Genomic DNA, 6,147 nt, shown 5'->3' with positions numbered 1-6,147 from the left:
ATCATGGGTGTTGCTGTAATTGATAACAGCACAGGACGAGAGGTCGGCCGGCCACCTGCAGGACGCCGCATGGTGAGTACCACCTCGTGGACTGTTTTTTCAATCAAAATAGATTTTTTTTTAGAGAAAAGTAGATGACAGATTCACTTCCACTATGCTTAGATACTTTTGTTACTGTAACATAATAACAAGATACAGGTCAAAGATAAAACACTGTAACCAGCAAAACACAGGGGATATATATGGATGCGTTCACTTTCAGACAGTGTTCTGAGCATTGCTTGGCTAGGGCACACTCCTCCGTGCAGATGTAATGAGAGGTGTCTTGATAACTCCTCGAACCTCTTTCTTCTTTCTTTCAACATTCACTCTCTGGTCTTCTCCTCCTCCTCCATGTGATGTGTCATCCTCCTCTTCTTCCTCTCCTCCTCTCTCTTCTGTTGTGATTTCTCCCTCTTTTCTGTTGTTCATTTCCTATCCATTTCCTACTTCGATGATCCACTCTGCACCTATCCATCTTGATCTACTTCTTTATTCCCCAGAGTGGTAAGGAACTTTTCTTAGAAGCTTCAAAGCTTGAGTCTCAGGCTCCCTCTCTCCATCTTCTTCTTCCACACTGAATTCTAGTCTCTCTCCTCTTCTCTAATGTTGCTTATCTTATCGCTCTTCTGAACTCTCTTTCTGACCTTGCTAACTGCCCCTCCTGGCCCCCTCCGCTCCCTCTACCTCTGCTCATGCTCATGCTCATCCCTCAACTGTCCAAAACTCTTATGCAAGAATCAAGTTTCTTCAATTCTTCACTACTCTCTCGCTGGTAAACTCTGAACAATCCTTCCTCTCCTCTCATCTGTATTACCTCTGCTTCAACTCTGAGGAGGGAGGGAGAGGGTCCTCCTCTCCTCCCGAAACTCTTTTCCTACCTCTTTGGATTCTTTTTTTTTTTTTAGAGCAGCGAGTTTTTTTTTTTTTTTTTTTTATTTTTTGTTTTTGTGCCCCTGTCTGTCTTGCTGTAAAAAAAAAACAAAAAAAAAACATGATGGCACCGCCTGTCACATTCAGGCCTTAGGTGATCATAGAGAATTATATAGATTTCTGGTAGGGAAAATAAGACCACATAAGAATTTATGCATCAATTTATGGGTGTATGATCACCTATCGATATCAATGGCTGTATTGTACAGTTGTTGTATGACATCTATATTCTTGAATGAGAAGTGTCTGTTAATCAAGTCCAAAAACCTTTCTCTTAATTTACTGCCTCAATTCAGTGTTCTGAGAATATAAGATTTGATCCTAGTATTTTGACACAAGAACCTGTAAGACACTGTATGCCTTTGAGTTTTACACTGATTAATTGAACTTCTTAGATTTAGTTCCTTCTTGAAGAACTCAACATTGATGTCACTGATTTAAATCGGAAACTGTACTTGTTCTAAAAGAGCCCTGAGGAACAGTAGTGAAGCCAAGGGGGTACAGCCCCCCTCCCCCCCAAAAAAAATATTTGTAGTAATAAAACATCATTAGTTAGATGAATTTAGCAATGCATCAACCCACATGGTTAAGTGCAGTAAGTCTTGCATCATACATGGCTAATCACTTTGGCCCCCCTCCCCTAATTATATTTCTGACTAAGGTCAAGCATGCTTCCTTTGCCTGACTTACTATTTTTTTTACTCATCGCCTGGCTCATGATGAAGTCTTCTATTTTTACTTTAGCTTTGCAGTCTCATTTATATATTAGAGAGAGAGAGAGAGAGAGAGAGAGAGAGAGAGAGAGAGAGAGAGAGAGAGAGAGAGAGAGAGAGAGAGAGAGAGAGATGAGAAATTCCCATGGTGCATAACTACGACATGGCCCGTATAGTATATATATATACAAACATACCCTTAAAGAACCGGAACACAGTAAGATGCATGGTGGCGCGTGCCGTCGTTTGGGAATATAAATAGGGGAGCAGTATCGGCAGTTAATAGGATTGCCTCGATAGCAAGGAACGGCAGCAACGACAGTAGGGACACACACACACACACACACACACACACACACACACACACAGGTGGGGTATATATTTCAAAACGTGTGTGTGTGTGTGGGGCCAATCGATTTATATGGTTGATTGCTCTTCGCGGCGATTTGGTGCGTAATAAATTCAAGTATCCTGAGAGAAACTGCGGTTGTATTTCCTTCGTGTGTGATTGTCCACGTGTGTGTGTGTGTGTGTGTGTGTGTGTGTGTGTGTGTGTGTTTGCTCTCTCTCTCTCTCTCTCTCTCTCTCTCTCTCTCTCTCTCTCTCTCTCTCTCTCTCTCTCTCTCTCTCTCTCTCTCTCTCTCTCCTGCGTGATGATTTATGCCTCCTTCTGCGCCATCAACCTGGAGGAGACACTGAAGAACACAAACAAAAGAACTCGGGAAATGGCGTGGCGATGAATTTACGGACGGCGCTGAATGGAATACTGAACCCAGGAAATTAACGCCTAAATCACGGGTTTTCTCACGGGCGAGGAAAAGTGGAGCATGTCTGCCTATCTGGAGGAGGACGGCGTGCGGTGCGGGGGTGGTAGGTAGCGTGGGTGGCGAGGTGGAGAAGGGGTGGGATGGTGGGGAAGGTGGTGGAGGTGGCGGGGTAGTGGGTTAGTGGAGGAGGTGTTTTAATGTGGGTGGTGTGGTGAAGGAGGAATGGGAAGGCAGGAGTGGTATGGGTTTGGGGTGGCGAGGAGGCGAGAGTAGTGTGTTGGTTGGGATGTGGTGATGGTGGTGATGGGGAGGCAAGAGTGGTGTGTTGGTGGGGATGATGTGGTGGTGGTGGTGGTGAGGCAGGAGTGGTGTGTTGGAGGGTATAGGCGGGAGCGGTGTGTAGGCGTGGTTGAATGACCTAAGCACACCTCACACATATGAATACCGTCAACCTGCACAAATATATCGGCAAATATATAAATGAATAAGTACACAAAAGGGTTAGCCGAACGCATATGTGAGTAGATAGAGAAATACACTAATGCGCATTAGATGAAATATGACGATCATTATGCAAATGGAGCTGGAAGATTCAACGGCTGTTAGTCATTTCCGTATTGAAGGTCGTATGTATTATAACAGCCAGGCAGCCGGGGCGGGGCGGGGGCGGGCGGGAAAGGCCATAATCTATTGTCACCTGCTGCTGCTGCTCTCGCCGCTGCCATTAACTGTATGGGGGCCTACAAAAGCCCCGAGAAAATTTGAGTATAAATGATAAAAAGCTTTCAAATTAATGGATTGGCATTGGGGGGAATTGGAAACTTTCTCATTAGGACGGAAACTCATTGGGTAATTTGCATTTTTCTAATGATACCGTTTGGCCGGAGGGGGCGAGGGTGCTGTGCCTGGTCCACGGCGACGCTGCCAACACAAAGCAGGCAATACCGCACGTCAACATTACGGCGACTCTTTTGCCCATTATTGGAGGCAAGAGGAACGACGGCGCGTGAGGTGAGGGAGGGAAGGAGTGATGGGAAAGTGGGAAGTTCGTGTGGTGGGAGTTGTGAGTGAGAGGATGAGGGTGAGGAGGAGAAATATGCCTTGAAAGGAGCGTGTGGCGGCGGGGGTGTGAGGTGAAGAATCAGGTTGAGAGGGGAGAGTGACGGCTGTGAGAGGGGCGTGTGAAAGCGTGAAGGTGAGGGGGAGAGTGAGGCCTTGAAAGGGGCTTGTTAGTGAGTGATTTGAAGAGTGGGTTGTGAGTAAGGTGAAATGTTAGCTTGAGGAGGGAGAGTGACAGCTGTGAGAGTGGCGTATTAGTGCCTGTGAAAGCGTGAAGGTGAGGGGGAGAGTGAGGCCTTGAGAGGAGCTTGTTAGTGAGTGATTTGAAGAGTGGGTTGTGAGTAAGGTGAAATGTTAGCTTGAGGAGGGAGAGTGACAGCTGTGAGAGTGGCGTGTTAATGCGTGTGAAAGCGTGAAGGTGAGGGGGAGAGTGAGGCCTTGAAAGGGGATTGTTAGTGAGTGATTTGAAGAGTGGGTTGTGAGTAAGGTGAAGTGTTAGCTTGAGGAGGGAGAGTGACAGCTGTGAGAGTGGCGTGTTAGTGCGTGTGAAAGCGTGAAGGTGAGGGGGAGAGTGAGGCCTTGAGAGGGGGTTGTTAGTGAGTGATTTGAAGAGCGGGTTGTGAGTAAGGTGAAGTGTTAGCTTGAGGAGGGAGAGTGACAGCTGTGAGAGTGGCGTGTTAGTGCGCGTGAAAGCGTGAAGGTGAGGGGGAGAGTGAGGCCTTGAGAGGGGGTTGTTAGTGAGTGATTTGAAGAGCGGGTTGTGAGTAAGGTGAAGTGTTAGCTTGAGGAGGGAAAGTGACAGCTGTGAGAGTGGCGTGTGGCGGATGAAGATGAAGGCGAGATTGAAGATTGAGGCTTGGAGATAGAGTGACGGTTTTGAATGATTCTGTCGCAACCGCTGCCACCAGAAGTAATACGACTAATAGAATACTTGACCTGACCTGACCTGACCTGACCTGACCTGACCTGACCTGACATACACCTGCAGCCCTAAACACAGCATGACACTTAGCACTCCAGTCTGATTACACGTTATTATGCATACATTAGAATGATTATTATGAGTATGCTAATAACTTGTTGATGCATATAATGTTAATTAGAAAAAAAGGTACCCGTTTAATGAATCACTCGACAATTATCATAACCCTTTAATTATTTACAGCATCGTTTTTACTTTCTATTTTTTTGGAGGTGAGGTGTAAGCATTATATCGGTCAGTTTTTGTAATCATTTTAATTTTTATTTATTGTATCTTTAATTTGTTAAGTGTAAGCATTATAGTTTAAAGAAAAGGGACATCCAATAGGCTCTCACATGCGGTCTGGCCAAGAGGAAAATTATACAAGTCAATTATCGTAATCCTTTTAATTTTTCATAAAGTATCTCTAAATTGTTAAGTGTAAGCGTATCAGGACACCTCCCCTCCCAAAACTGACCTCTCTTTTGGCCACTCCTAACTCTTTTTTATGGGAGCAGAGTGATTTGCGGGCTTTTATTTAATTATTGTTTTGTTTTTGTTTGCCCTTGAGCTGTTTACTGTAAATGAAAAAGAAATATAGTTTGAAGAAGAGGCTCTCACATGCAGTCTGGCCAAAAGGAAAAGTTACGAGCCGAGTGAACGTGTCTGTTGCCTCCGCCTCGTCGTTAGCGGGGAGGCGTTTGTCTGGCTAAGATGAAGGAAAACTGGGCGATTCACGATGTTTGGTCTCCTGCCGTCCGTTACCTGCATTTTTCGCTCCCTCGTCGCTCGTGTGCCTTAAGTGTGTGTGTGTGTGTGTGTGTGTGTGTGTGTGTGTGTGTGTGTGTGTGTGTGTGTGTGTGTTGCGTTGATGGTTTAGGTTACATGAGGGGGGGAGGGAAGGTATAGGTCTTGCGTGCGTGTATAGTGAAGAACAGTATAGCCTAATATTCTCTCTCTCTCTCTCTCTCTCTCTCTCTCTCTCTCTCTCTCTCTCTCTCTCTCTCTCTCTCTCTCTCTCTCTCTCTCTCTCTCTCTCTCTCACTTTCTAGGAACTCATTAGTGACGCCAAACTCTCCTCCAGTCAGTGAGGGGGAGAGGGAGGAGGAGAGGGAGGAGGAGGAGGGCCGAGGAAGAGCAAAGGAAGAGGCTGGGACTGTAGAGAGAGAAAGGGTGGAGGGGGAGGAGGACGAGGGTGAGGAGGAGGATAGCGAGAGATGGGAGGAACGATTGGGTTGATGGAGTTCAAGAGAGGGATAAAAAGAAGCGAATGAGGGAGACTGGAAGGAATAGGATGAAAGGTAAAAGGGGGAGGAGCATGAATAAAGAGGTAGGAGGGTGCAAGGAAAGGTGAAGGAAGAGGGAGAAGGATGGAAATAACTGGAATGAAGGAACTAGGGATTAAAGGGATTGAGAAAAGGGAGTAAAATGGAGACAAAGTGAAAAGAGGAAAGAAGGAAAGGAAGGTAAAAAGTATAATGATGAGAGAGAGAGAGAGAGAAAGGGGTAATGAGGGTGTCTCGATGAGGGGGTCTGTGCTAATTAGATCTGGGGAGCGTTTGCGCGCACACACACACACACACACACACACACACACACACACACACACACACACAGCGGCTCTTTAGAATCACACAGACATACACATCTAATTTTCCATCGTGTGTGTGTGTGT

The sequence above is a fragment of the Eriocheir sinensis genome, chromosome 27 (genome assembly GCF_024679095.1).
Source record: "Eriocheir sinensis breed Jianghai 21 chromosome 27, ASM2467909v1, whole genome shotgun sequence".
In the NCBI taxonomy this organism is placed as follows: Eukaryota; Metazoa; Arthropoda; class Malacostraca; order Decapoda; family Varunidae; genus Eriocheir; species Eriocheir sinensis.
Note: the sequence above shows the minus strand (reverse complement) of the source record.